The 13903-nt window shown below is 47.6% G+C and overlaps 3 long non-coding RNA genes across 4 annotated transcripts in view; 1 reads left to right on the forward strand and 2 right to left on the reverse strand.

Moving 5' to 3' along the window:
- The window catches only part of LOC144246985 (uncharacterized), a 36402-nt gene extending 30853 nt beyond the window's left edge, over positions 1-5549 (forward strand). Inside the window, exon 3 of the long non-coding RNA XR_013340702.1 lies at positions 5517-5549. This is a non-coding gene — a long non-coding RNA (uncharacterized LOC144246985). The remainder of the gene's footprint in view (positions 1-5516) is intronic.
- LOC144247000 (uncharacterized) overlaps positions 1-13903 on the reverse strand; it is a 708772-nt gene that overhangs the window by 600000 nt on the left and 94869 nt on the right. The window lies entirely within an intron of this gene.
- Positions 1-13903, reverse strand: part of LOC110469851 (uncharacterized) — a 49655-nt gene that overhangs the window by 17165 nt on the left and 18587 nt on the right. For both annotated transcript variants that reach the window (XR_002465324.3, XR_013340701.1), the window contains one exon: positions 440-604. This is a non-coding gene — a long non-coding RNA (uncharacterized LOC110469851). The remainder of the gene's footprint in view (positions 1-439; positions 605-13903) is intronic.

Raw genomic sequence — 13903 nt, forward strand, 5'->3', positions numbered from 1 at the left:
AGAGCTGAGGATGACCAGCACTTCCTTCAGAGCACACTGAGCTGCTCCTGTGAGTGCTGTGATGCTCCTGCCTGCTGCCAGCTCGGATCCAGCACTGGAACACCCAGAGCAGAGCCCAGGCTGACAGGAATCCCTGTCTCCAGTGGAATTCCAGTGGCTGGGGAGAGTCGGGAGTGACAGGATTGGGGTATTTATTTCAATTAAGTAGTATAAAGCATCGGATCTAAACAGAGCTGAAGGCAAGGGATTTGGTTATTCAGAATTATCCTGCCTTGGAATTACACTGGCTCTATAGTTCTATATTGTACTCAGACATTATATGGAATTAGTCACAACAGGGAGAAAGAATCAATCAGTCCTGGCTAAGGAATTGAGATAATAATGACTCATTTGACGAGATTGCTCTGGAAAATTAATAATGACGGCGGTAATTACTAACCTGGGATGGCTGCAGTGCTCATTATTCTCCTTTTGCTCCATTGAATGTTAAGTATTATGAAGACATTTGCTGGGGAGTTCTGTCTGCAGCTTTTCACCACGGCAAGGGCTCAGAAGTCCGAGGTGCTCCACTCCCTGGGACCCCAAACCCACGGCAATGTTTGATCTGTGGCACAGAAATATTGGTCATTAAGGGTTAATGTCTGACCTGGGGCACTGTCAGGGTCCAGCACATCCCTGTGGCTGCCTTTGGCTGGCTCCAGACCCTGGCACAAAATCACAAACACCTGTGGCTTTGATTTTAGCCCGTGGAAAAAGCTGCCAACTTTGTGTGAGGAATTACAAGCCACAAGGGTTTGAGTAGTGTGATATTTGAACTAACACAGGGTGGAAAAGTAGAAATTTGGGATTTTTAGAATATAATTCAGGAAGTCAAGATGGAAGGATTTGGGCATGTCCTGGCCTTCTTCTTGCCCTCCATGTGTTGGTGTGATGGTGACACTTTTCTATTGGTTCAAGGTAGAGATTCACAGTCTAACATGGGTGATAGGAATTGGTAAAGAAATTGTAAACACAGACACATAGTTTTGAGTTCATAATGTGGGAGCTACCCAAGGCTTGAGGGCAGACTGCCATGGCCTCCTTTCTCAGCAGGTCAGAGAAAGAATCTTCTAGATAAGAAAGAATAAACAACTTTCAAAGCTCCATCGGACACATTCCAGGTTCCTTCTGTGGCTGGATGGGCTAAGGGAATGAGGACTCTCACAACCTCAAAGCCTTTTTACCTTCTCTTGGAGTCACCCTGACCTTCAGAACCCCGAGAGAAATCGGCAGGGCACCTCTGCAGCCTTTGCTCACCTGCACCCAGGAGCTGCCCTGGATCCCAAAGCTTTCTCCTTTGGGAAGTGCTGACACATCGCAAAGACCTCCCAGTTTCATGAACTGCTTTATTGCCCCAGTGCCAAAGCTCCACCCTGCTGCTGAAAGCAGCTGAAATTGGCCCCTTCTGCAGCCATCAAACCCTCCTCCATCAGGGACACACCTCAGGGCAGCATCTCCTCCCCAGGACACATCTCCAGCTCATCCAGGGCACCTCGAGGGTAGGAAATGGTCTTTGAGACAGCCACGGAGAGAGATTGGCTCTAAATAGCCAGGAGTGAGTAAAAAGGAGCAGCTGTGCTCTCAACCAGCTGCTGCCCACCCCCAGAGGGCCTGCAGGACTCATTTGTGTTTGAAGAGGCTCTACACAGGGTTCCCCTTCTGTTGAGCAGCAAGGGAAGGTCCTGGAACAGGCAGGAGAAGGAAAAAGAAGTTCTTATTAATGTTAAAGGGAAATAAATTTATAGTTTTCTGAACAAGGCTGAGGTTTCTCATCCCCTGGACTGAGGAGTTTTGAACCCTTCTTCAGCTTTACCAATTATTCTCATTTCTCTGCCAAATTCTTTTTCTCCAAACTGCTTCTGGCCTGGCCCATCACTGCACCTGGAACAGCCTGGATGACAAAAATCCAGCCCCACAATGATGTGACCAATACAATTCCATTTCAAATCCCAGTTTTTATTTTGAAGCTCTTTTTCCCCATTGCCAGAACAGGTTGTGTTTCCTGGATTATACAGGAATCCATCCCCCAGAGGAAGTGGGATTTGGACTGTGGCCCCCAGGGTGGGTGCCTCACAATCCTGTGGTTTTATTAATTTATTTAATTAATGCAGGAGTGAAGCCATACACACACAGACTACATTTACTGTCCACTGCCTGAATATTTTAATATAACCACAACTAGAGCTCACCTTTAGCATTTCTCAGAAGATTTCACAGTATTTAAGAGATAAGGTCAATGAAATTAAATGAGATGCATCAACTCAACAGAAACTCAAGAATTACAAAGATTTTAACACCTTTAACCCAGCAGCACAATGTGAACAGAGACCTGTTCCCAGAGCTCTGATTCCAGCCCCACAGGAAACCACTGCATTCCCTGAAGGATTCAGAGTTTTCCCAAAGAATTTGGGACACCACCCTACTGCATGTTGAGTTGTTTTGAGCTTCGGGATGGAGCTGCCTCTTACCAAACACCACTCACCATCAGTGCTCCCAGCAGGAGGGGATTTATTGTGCTGAATGCTGAAAAGAACCCAAGGAGGTGGGAAATCCATCTGTGTGAGGCCAGGTGTGGGAATCCAGAGCTTCCCTCTGGCTGCCTTGGCAGGTCTGGGACCCTGGCAGGGGTCAGGAACCCCCCTGGGCAGAGCCCCCAGAGACACTGTCTGTGATCTCTGGCCATGGAAAAGAGTTTTCAATCTTACAGGATCAATTACCAGCTCTGAGGGTTTGATATCAGTAATAATTAAGTGTGGCACGGGTGCAAAAGTAAAATTTTAGGATTCTAGATGAGGGGTCCAAAGGGAACAAGATGGAGGAAATTGTGTGTGCCTTGTCCTTTTTCTCCTTCTTCATGCCCTCCATGTCTCACTGTGGTGTTGGCATTTTTCTGTTGGTTCAGGCTGGGGACACACTGTCCAACGTAGGTGACAGATATTGGCACGTTCTTGTAAATGCAGCCCAGGGAGTTTCTGGTATTTAATGTTTGTCACATCCCACTGAGGGCAGAGCCCCACACGCTGCCCTGCAGGACAGAGCTGGGCAGGGCAGCAGAACATGTGAGAGATAAACAGAATAAACAACCTGGAAACCAGCACAGACCAATTATGGCTTCTGCTTTGGCAGGGGGCAGAAAGACAGAGACTTTTACAATCTCAGAATCATCTAAATACCACAGATTCTGACAGCCAGGGATGCAGAGCTGCTCTGCAGCACAGGTGCCTCTCCCAGCAACACACTAAATCTCAGCTGTGCTCAGCCAGGACTAAAACAGTCACTGACCGAGTCCCCTCCACCTGGGGATGTCACCTGTGAGCACATTGCAGCAGCAGCCCAAATTTAATGCCCTTGCCATCCTGCCTGGCTCCAGCACTCCAAATGATCCATGTCTGCTCCTGCATTGCCTTCTCAGAGTAAACAGAGGCACCAAATTTCTGTTCACAAGTGCAGGCAAGCTTCGAGAGTTAATTATTGTAATCACCCATTGAACAGACTCCGAATGTTAATCTATTATAAAGTGGCCTGTTAATTGGTGTTAAACTGCCATTAACCTGCCATTTCCCGTGTTTTCAGGCCGACCTGGAGCACAGCACCGTGGAAAACACAATCCCTTTCTCTTTCCTGGCAATCACCAAGTGCCAATTTGCAGCAGAATTAGAAAAAAAAAATTAAAAATTCTACATACCTGGAATTGGAATTATTGCAACAATGGGAAACATCATTCTGCTGCTTTGGATTCCAGTCTTTGATTGTGTAGGAGTCCAGTTGTCCACGGTTTTCCATGGAATGCCTTGTGCCATGTTCCCTCTGCAGTGCCTGGGGTCTCTGCAGGAATTGGGCTCTGCCAGGCTGGACTGGCACCACCAGTGATGCCCTGTGCAGGCTGCCCTGGAGCAGAGGCTGGGCAGAGTCACAGAATAAAGCAGGGATTTATTCAAGGATCTCCTCCATGGATCCACCTTGAGCAGCACCAGAGCCCAGCCAGGGCTGCACCCAAATAAACCAAAATGGTCCCAAAATGAACCCAAGATGAACCAAAATGGCACAAAATGAACCCAAGATGAACCAAAACAGTCCCAAAATGCACGAGCGCTCCCGGGGCTCTCCCTGGGATCAGTTCTGCTCCATTGGCACCTTGGAGTTCATTGTCCCATTCCAGCTTCAGCCCATCAGTCCCACCCTGCTTGTTTTTCTCTCTCCAGCCCACGGTGTTTGTGCTCCTGGGCTGAGGTTTGGATCATTTGTCCTTGGTGCCCAGCTGGAGCAGGAATTGTTTTGTGTCCCTGCTCTGTGCAGAGAGCTCACCATACCCTGATATAAATCCCAGACCCACACACTAAAGCAGCACAGAACCTGAAAAATATAAAATATAAAACCTGAGGCATCACCATCAGGGCACTGACTCTGTTCCTGAGCTGCAAAGCTGCAGGTGGAGCAGATTCCCTCTGGATCCAAGGCCTGCTCCACCATGGAGTGTCCCCCAAGCTCAGCCGTGGTGCCAGGGGGCTCCAGACCTGCTCCTGCAGAGTCTCAACATCCAAACCCAGCAGGGCCAGCAAACATCCCCAACCTGAACCACTTCAGAGTCATCCAGAGCTGCCCCTGAGGAGATCCTGGAAAACCAGGGGCAGGTATCAGTCTGCCTTCTCCACTCCTGCCTTCCAGCTCACCTGTGCCTGTCTGGGCTTTAATTTGCAGCAGTGGAGACAAAAGGTTGGCTCAGGTACTTCTCAGAGGTCAGTTATAAAATCCAGGTGCCCACCAGGGCAGTGAACTTCCACTTAAATCTGCTGCAAGTGGGAGAGCTGGAATTTCCATTTCAGACACCCATCAGGGGAGGCAGCTCTGCTGACTGGCCTCTTCCCAAAAACTGTCACTGAAGTGGCTTGACCTGCCAGAGCCTTTGTGAGGTTATCTCACCCGGCTGACAGTTATCTAGACGAAGAGTTCTCTCTTTTCATTTTATATAACCAACTATAAAAGTTATGGGGAACTTCAAGTGACCTTTAGAAAGTCCCAAAATTATTCATTTCCTGAGAAATTCACCATTACTCAGCAGCACACTGCCTCCCTCTCCGTGTGAGATCCCACTGCACCCACTTCAGCAGCCCTCACCAGAGGATACAGGACAGAATTTCCCAATTTAAAAGATGTGCAAGAGTTTACAAAGAGTTTGAAGAGAATGAAGACTTTGGAGAGGGCAGCAGTGAATTTTTAATGTGCTAATCCAAACCTCTTGGTGTTCAGTCACCTTTAAAATCAGGTCTAGGATACTGGAGAAGGGGGAAAAAAAAGGGTCAGTTAACCAGAAATCCCATGGAAACAGATTTATCCTGCCCTGAGACTCTTTCCCTGATGTTTTAGTGGTAACTAGGAAAACAAAGCCTTCCTCATTTGGGATTACCTCCAGTTGGACTCCTTGCCAGAGCAGGGCTGTTGTTGCAGCTCATTTATGTCATTTTTCACTTTCCTTCCAGAATCCTTCCATCACCTGCCTTGGCATGTTGAATTCCTAACCAGATTGTACTGGAAAGCACAAAAAGCAAAGAAATAAAACCTGCAGTGCCATCAATAATAAAAACAGGGAGCTTCTAGAGGTGAGAATCCATCTCATTCAATGTCTTCTGCTGTTGATGGTTATTATTCCTCCATTCAGGCTTTTCCAAGACATCCATTTATCACTTCTTTCCTGGCACTGGCTGCTTGCCTAAGTCCACCTGCACGAGCCTCCTGTCTCCTCTTCCTCAAAAAAATGTGCAGATCTTCTTTTTGATACCATTTACTGCCACTCAGATGCTCACCCACAGGAAATTCTCATTTATTTGACTCCACAGAGTCCCTGTTACATTGACAAACTGATCCCTGTGGCAAGAATCCCTTCCTTTTCATTTGGAGCAGATGAGCTGAGGCCAACAACACCTCTGGGCAGAAAACATAACCCCAAAAGTGTCGGAACCCAGAATATCCCTCAGACATTTTTGGATGTTCTGAATCCGGGTCAGAAGCATTTGAGACCCTGGCAGGCAGCTGGAAACAGCTGTGATTTTGGGTTTGAACATGGAATGATTTACCAACCTTGCAGGGAGAACAAGAAGTCACAAAAGTTTAGATATTAGAGTAGAAGTAGTTACAAAGAAGAGGGAAGAATTTCTGAGTGCTGTACAGGGGGTTTTGGTTTTGTACATGGGGGTCAGAGGTTTGAAGATGGATTTGGGATTTGGGCCTGCCCTGTCCTCCCTCTTTCTCCTTCCTCACCTCCATGTTCTTGGTGATGTTGGCACTCACAGATTGGTTTAGAGTAGAAAAGCACCATTTAATATAGGTAATAGGCATTGGGAAAAAACTGTGAACATGTAACACGTAATGTACCATATAAAAGATAGAAAATCACCATTTAGTATAGGTAATGGGTATTGGGGAAAACTGTAACCATGTCACACGTAATGTCCCATATAAAAGACAGCAGCAGCCCTGGGTGGGAGAGAAGAAGCAGTCGGGGTCAGAGAGGATGTCAGGGTGTGTGTGTGCCTCTGCCTGAGCTGTGAGCAAACCACAGCAGCCCAAGGAGAAAATCTTTGAGATAACTTGCAATAAACTGCCTTGAGACCAACAACAGAGACTGCTGAGCCTTTCTGTGGAAGCTCGGGCTGGAGGAGAGACTTTTCCAGCACACGGAGCCACCCTGAGCCAGGGTGAGCTCTGGCACAGAAGTGCCCAGCAGCAGTGTCAGCACTTGCACCTCAGCTGGGAGTGAAGTTAATTCTCAGTTCTCTGGGTGTCAGCTCCCATCCTGGCAATGATGCTCCTAGAACCCACGTACCTGTGTGTGCCTCACACCTCCCAGCTGACACTGTGCTGACCAAGGATTTTGGCAGCAGATCAGAGAGCTGTTGCTCCCCAGCTCTCTCAGCCGGCCCTATCTCACACAGAATTTATTGTTGCTGGGATACTGCCAGCCCTGGACGTTTTGCTTTGCTTATCTTTTACTCTTCAGTGTTACATATTCCCAATCTCTTCTCAAACTCCCTCATTGCTATTCCATCCACTCCTCACACCTGCACAGTCCCTCCAGTTTCCCTCGTGTGCTCTCGCTGCCTTATTTTCTGCCAGTGACTTCAAATTCTGCTTGAGTGCACGTTCCTCTTACAGCAAGAAAGGAAAGGAAGCCTATCCAGATAGGAAGCTACCTCTTCTGCTCAGGAAAATGAACTCTGCAGGCTTTGCATGGCAGGAATTACCTGGTTGGGCTCAGGGAGGATGGACAAGTATGATCATAAAAATCCCCAAAAGGTTTGGGCTGGAAAAGAAAAATCTCATTTTGTTAAAGCTCATTTTGTTCCAGCCCACAGCAGGGACACCTTGCATTATCCCAGGGTGCTCCAAGTCCTGTCCAACCTGGCTTTGGACTCTGCCAGTCTGGCACCCTGTGCCAGGGCCTGGGCACCCTCACAGGGAACAATTCTGTTGTTATAGGATACATGAAAGCACGACATGAGCTGTTGCTATTGTAAGGTGAAAGAGAGAGAGTTTATTTTTTTGATTTTAGTATTTATATTTTTTAAAAGTGATAGTGGATTGGAGAGTGAATGTGTCACCTCTCCAAAGACATTGGATAAACTATTAGTATATTAAGTTTTTTTTACTTCTATAAAAAAATGTAAAACAATAAATTGTTTACAAAAAATTATATAAAAAACTCTCTAACAAAATGTAAACCTAAAAAAATTTAAAAAATTTTAAAAATCAAAGCAACACAATTCCTTCCCAATATTCCATCAAATGGCACTATAAAGCCTTTCCCCTTGTCCACTATGATGTCAAGGACAGCTGTCAAAATCCAAAATGCCCATTGGAGCTTCCTCTACACTTAATCCCACTTGCTTTTATTTCACCATGGTCCAAAATGGATGTCGAGACTGAGCAAAAGATTTACTCATCACATTTGTTCAAGAGATTCGCTCCTCAGAGCACCTTCTTTTCTAGAGAAGTAAAGAAAAACCTCATTGCATCCATCTGGAATATTTCCTTAATTACTTTAGGGTTGAAATCCAAATGCAAAGATTTCCATAATATCCTTCAGAAATTGGTTGAGTACAATGAAAGGAATTAAAAACTGTTCTTCATATCTTGGGCCTCAATGCCTCATTGCTAATGACTTTCCCTAAGCTGACAGTGATATTTCCAGGAAGAAGGGAGGCTGGAGAATGCCATGAAATGGCATTTCAGCGTTGTTTCTGTGCTGTAATCCACCCAGGATGCAGAGCCCCAGCAGGAGTGCAGGAAGCAGAGGGATCTCTCAGCTGGGTTTTCAGGGCTGTGTGTCCTGCTCAGGATGATTGTCCTTCCCTGCTTGCTAACAGCCCCTCAGGCACTCCCAAACTCACTCTCTGCTGCTTTGCTGCTCCCATTTGCCCTGGCAAAGGGCTGGGTGCTAATTTAAACCCGAGCTTGGCTTTTCCAGGGCTGTGTGGGCCGGGAGCCGTCTGCTCGCAGAGGCACGCGAGGCTGCAGCAACATTTTCTGCTTTTTAAATAAACCCCCAAAGGCCCACTGGCCCTTTCCATCCATGTCAATACTGCAGAGAGGACCCCAAATAATGATTGTGCCTCAGCTCCTGCTGAGGGTGATGGCAAAATTCCTGAAGCCACGTTGGTTTGTGACGTACTTCCCAAACCACATCTCAGAGCAGCATCATTGCCTGAAGGCATCTGGAGCAGCCCCATCTGTGCCCCAGCTGTGGCACTTGCCAGATAATTAATGATTTCTGGCTGTAGTTAATTATTTCAGGCCCTGCTTTGCTTTATTACAGGGGTGCCATGACTTTTCCGTCACATATGAAATGTGATGTCTGAAATGATGCACTTTGTGTGCCCTAAGGATCTGCAAGAGCCATGGCAGGGGGCTGGAATGAGATGATCTGTATGAGATGAGATGATCTGTAAGGTCCCTTCCAACGCAAACCAGTCCATTATTTTAATCCATTCCTCTCTAACCTGGCTGTTCCTGCTGTTTAATACTCCACACCAGGATCAGACTGGGCAGGTGAGTTCCTTCAGAGAGTCAGGGAATATCCTGAGCTGGAAGGGCCCCACAAGGATCAGGGTCCAGCTCCTGCACAGACACCCCAAATCCCACCCTGTACATCCCTGGCAGTGCTATCCAAACACCCCTGGAGCTCTGGCAGCCTTGGGAATGTTCCCATTCCCTGGAGAGGCTGGGCAGTGCCAGCACCCTCCTTTTCCCTGACCTTTTCCTGATCCCAGCCTGACCCTCCCCTGCCACAGCTCCGTGCCAGGGGCTAACTCACCAGTGATCTTCTCAGGGTTTTGTGTGCATGGAGAGCAACCAAAAGTCTGCATTTCCAGAGTGCTGCTCTGTCAGAATCTGTGGTATTGATGATCCCAAGATTGTAGAAAGTCTCTGTCAGCCCCCTGCCAAAGCAGAAGCCATAATTGGTCTGTGCTGGTTTCCAGGTTGTTTATTCTGTTGATCTCTCACATGTTCTGCTGCCCTGCCCAGCTCTGTCCTGCAGGGCAGCGTGTGGGGCTCTGCCCTCAGTGGGATGTGACAAACATTAAATACCAGAAACTCCCTGGGCTGCATTTACAAGAACGTGCCAATATCTGTCACCTACGTTGGACAGTGTGTCCCCAGCCTGAACCAACAGAAAAATGCCAACACCACAGTGAGACATGGAGGGCATGAAGAAGGAGAAAAAGGACAAGGCACACCCAATTTCCTCCAGCTTGTCCCCTTTGGACCCCTCATCTAGAATCCTAAAATTTTACTTTTGCACCCCTGCCACACTTAATTATTACTTACACCAAACAGAGCTGGTAATTCATCCTGTAAGATTGAAAACTCTTTTCCATGGCCAGAGATCACAGCCAGTGTCTCTGGGGGCTCTGTCCAGGGGGTTCCTGACCCCTGCCAGGGTCCCAGGGCAGCCAGAGGGAAGCTCTGGGTTCCCACACTGCTCCTCAGCAGAAATTCCCTTCATGGATGCTCCCGGGACACCCATGGACAGCAAGGTCCTTCCCTCAGGTTCATGCCCTGCTCCTATCAGCAGGAATCGCTTTCCCTGCCACCTGCAAAGACAGCAGAACCAGCCAAGGGCCTTGGGGGCTGCAGGAAATTACCTTCTAAAGGCCCTCCTCCTGTTCTTTCCTTCTGTTTTTTGCTCAGCCCCCTCATTAAAGGCTCGGTGAGGCTCTGCACCTCCACCTGAGGAGCAGAGGTGGTGGCAGGACCTCCCAGGCTGAGCCTGTGCCCGGGGCTGCGGGGACAAGGGCAGCCCCAAGGCAGGGGGCGAGGAGCTGGGGATGGCCAGGAGTCAATCAGCAGCTCCACTAATTGCTAAATTCACTCATTTTCCCACGGCACAAGGAGGAAGGAACCCGAGTAAATTGCTGGGGCGGGTTATGTGTAACCCTTGGCTCAGGGCAGGTCATGAATCTACAGGCTGGCTTTCACAACTCTCTGACCTCCCCATTTATATTTTTTTTCAAGCAGTAATTTCCTAATTAACGACTTCTCCCCTTTGAAGCCTCGAGCTGCATTTTCTCCTATTCTGATAGCAGCAAAATTATTTATCCCATTTCCTCACGTAGATTTTCACGTTCTGTCCCCCTGAACAAGGGTAAGAACAGAACAATACAGGGAAATACTCAGTTACCCCCTGCCCAGATCAGAGAGGAATTTCTTATCTTTGACACCTGCTGGCAATTAATCCTCTGCATGCTTGAATTTACAATTAGGAGCCCTACTGTAACAGGATTCAAGCCTGGATCCCAGCTGCCCCCTGCCTCCCCAGGAGCTGCAAGGGGCCAAATCCTGCTCTTATTTTAGGGCATTTAAGGAGGAATTTCTCTCTTACCTCTGGAGCATCCCAGGAGGAATTTCTCCCACTGCAATCGCCATTAAGGGGACACTTGTGCACTCTCAGGGGAACCTCTGATTTTACACACCTTGGGTTTGACACGAAGATGCTTTTTTGTCCCTGGAGAGACATGAATTTTCCTAAAAAAGCATTTGGATTTGGGGCTGTGTCAGTCCCTCAGTGTCTCTGCAGCAGCCCCACATCAGGCATCCCTCAGAACATCCTTTCCAGCTGATTGTATTTTGAGTTTGTGCTGGAATCTGGAAGGCCAAGCAACCTTCTGCACCATCAAATTAACTCCTGCCCTCCCAAGTGCTCAGTGCAGGTTTTCAGCCCAGGCTTTTGTGGGGATATAACAAATCCTTGGTTTTGCCCATTTGAAAATATTTCCGTGCCCTATACAGAGTGCCCAGCCTTGCAGAGTGCAGAAAATTGAATAGAAATTCTGCAAAGAACACTGTTCTTTCAAGTGCCAGTGGCATTAGGAGGCCATTTAGTGCTTTAAAGAACACCATTTTATTAAGTATTTCAAAGCAGCTTCCGAGCTATTCTTTCTTATTTTGCTGTTTAAACCTGTAAGTTCGAAAATTAATCATTATAGGACCTTTGATGCAAAAATCTATGAGTAAAATAAATTCTGAGGGCTACTTTCACACTAAGTTATATTAAAACACTCCTTCATGCCACTTACTAATTTAATGCACATCTCAGAAAGTATCTTAAATATCAGCAATAACATTCTACTAAATAAGCCAAACCCCCTGTGGCTTCTCGATTTTTCCACTTTTCACATCTAAGATATTTCTCATGGCTTTCCAGTGACCTTTAAATAAACTTGTGGGGTTATTAATTAGCATGGTGAACAATAGATTCCCATTTCATGGGCAATTTCATGGCCATGGCCCACCAGAGCCAGGCTCTCTGCCATGTGCAGAGTGTCTCCAGCAGAGGCACCTTCCCTGAGAGCACCTCTGGGAGCACAGCTCAGGATGGTTTTCCTCAATTCCTGGGGGCTGAGCTGAATTCTGGCATTGCCATGGGTGAGATCTTGGAGGAAGGGTCTCACCCAGAAGGGGAAAAACACATTTGAAATGTTCACAAGGACAGCAACAACTCCCCCAGTGCCCGTGGGGACATTTGGGGTGGCACAGGAACCACGGCCCCACCATCCCAGGGAATTCCTCACCTCCCTGTTCCAAGGGTGAGCTCCTCTGATCTCTTCTCAGTTACACTTCCTTTGGGTTTAGAGCAGAATTTCATTTCAAGCAGTCGCTTTGCAGATGGGTCAAAGCAATTTTTTATCTCTTTTTTTAGGTTTCAAGGAAGGGAGGATGAAATGATGCCCAGGATTGTATTTAAAAATGGACCCTGTTGGGCTGGCATGGGAGATCCCCACAGGGTGGGCAGCCCTGGCACAGGGGTGGCTGTGGCTGCCCCTGGATCCCTGGAAGTGCCCAAGGCCAGGCTGGACAGGGCTTTGGGACACCTGGGACAGTGGGAGGTGTCCCTGCCATGGCAGGTGGCACTGGGTGGGATTTAAGGTCCTTCCAACCCAAACTTCTCTGGGATTTGGAGAGGCTGTATCCCCACAGCTCCCTGGGATGGGAGGAGCAGGGGATGGAAAAGCAGCAGGAAGAGGAGGGCAGGGGGTCAGGGCAATAAACACTTGCTGTTAGTCCAGGAGAGCATTTCTAGGCTCAGTTTTGCCCTGATCTCAGGGGAGGACTTAACTTAGGGACCACAGAAAATATTTATACAGCAACAACACAAAGAAAGAGGGAAATCGTGAAAGAAGGGTCCATTTGGCAAAAATCCCCAACAAGCCAAGTAGGTAGAAGCTGGGGGCACGGGGCAGGTGCCAGGCAGTTGCCATAGAAACCCATCACTGCAGAGCTCTGGGGCCCAAACACTGCAGCAGGCAGTGATGCCAAGCCTCAGGAAGGGCTGCCCTTCCCACTCCAGCTCAGGAACTGAGTGCAGCTGCCTGGATGGTGCTGCCATTCCTGATTTTCAGTGATTTACAGCCCAGCTTTCATTTGATATCCATATGCTCGCATTTGAGATAACATTATGTGCATCATTTTCTGGGAATACACTTACACCACAGTGCGTTGCATAAAGCAAATAGGGTATTGATGGGAAAGAAATAACAGAATATTAAAGCAAAATCAATAAATGCCTTCAAATCTCATCTCTCAGCCTTGCTTAACTTTGTTTAGGGAGGCAGGGAAGTTCCCAGGAGCTGTGGAGCTGGCCATGCTCCCAGCTGGAACGAGGAGCAGGAAACCTTGGAGAGACAGCAGCACCTTCCTGGTGCATGGGGAAAAAAATAAAACCTAAAGAGAGAAACGGGATTATAACCCAGGGCTATATTAATCAACAATTAGCATTCAGCTGAGCACCTCCACACCAACCAGCTGCTGCCAGCTGTGACACAGCTCAGGCTGGAGGGCAGGCAGAGCAACCACCAACACTGTGCTAATTGTTCAGATAAAAACCTCAGCTCCTTTTGCTTTTTATCAACAGGATTATTAAGTGTCATCTCCCTTTTCCAGGTGGGGAGTGCTGGGCTGGGGGCACACCAGGCTCCTGCTCATTTGAGGTGCAGGAGAAGGTGCTGATGTGAAATATTTTTATATAGGCCAATCCTCTGCCAAAAGTGGGTCCAGAATTAGGTTAGTAAGTCGGTATTTCCACACAAGATGATGTGCCCTGCTTTTCCAAAGTGCTGAGTATCCAGCTCAGAAGTTCCCTTGTGGGGCTTGAAACTTTATTTTTGGCACCTGGTTTTGTTGAGAGACCATCTGTGACAGCCAGCACTCGCTGCCACGTAATTAATGCCAAGTTACATAAGCCATTCATGAATAAGCATTATTTTCCATATATTAAGCTTGCAGAGACAGGCTTCAGAATTGAACTGGTATTTAGCAAGGTAGGCCTCCAAAATTGTCAATTAATGCTCCTTGACATTTTCTAAGTATGTTA

Source organism: Lonchura striata, chromosome 12, assembly GCF_046129695.1.
Source record: "Lonchura striata isolate bLonStr1 chromosome 12, bLonStr1.mat, whole genome shotgun sequence".
NCBI lineage: Eukaryota > Metazoa > Chordata > Aves > Passeriformes > Estrildidae > Lonchura > Lonchura striata.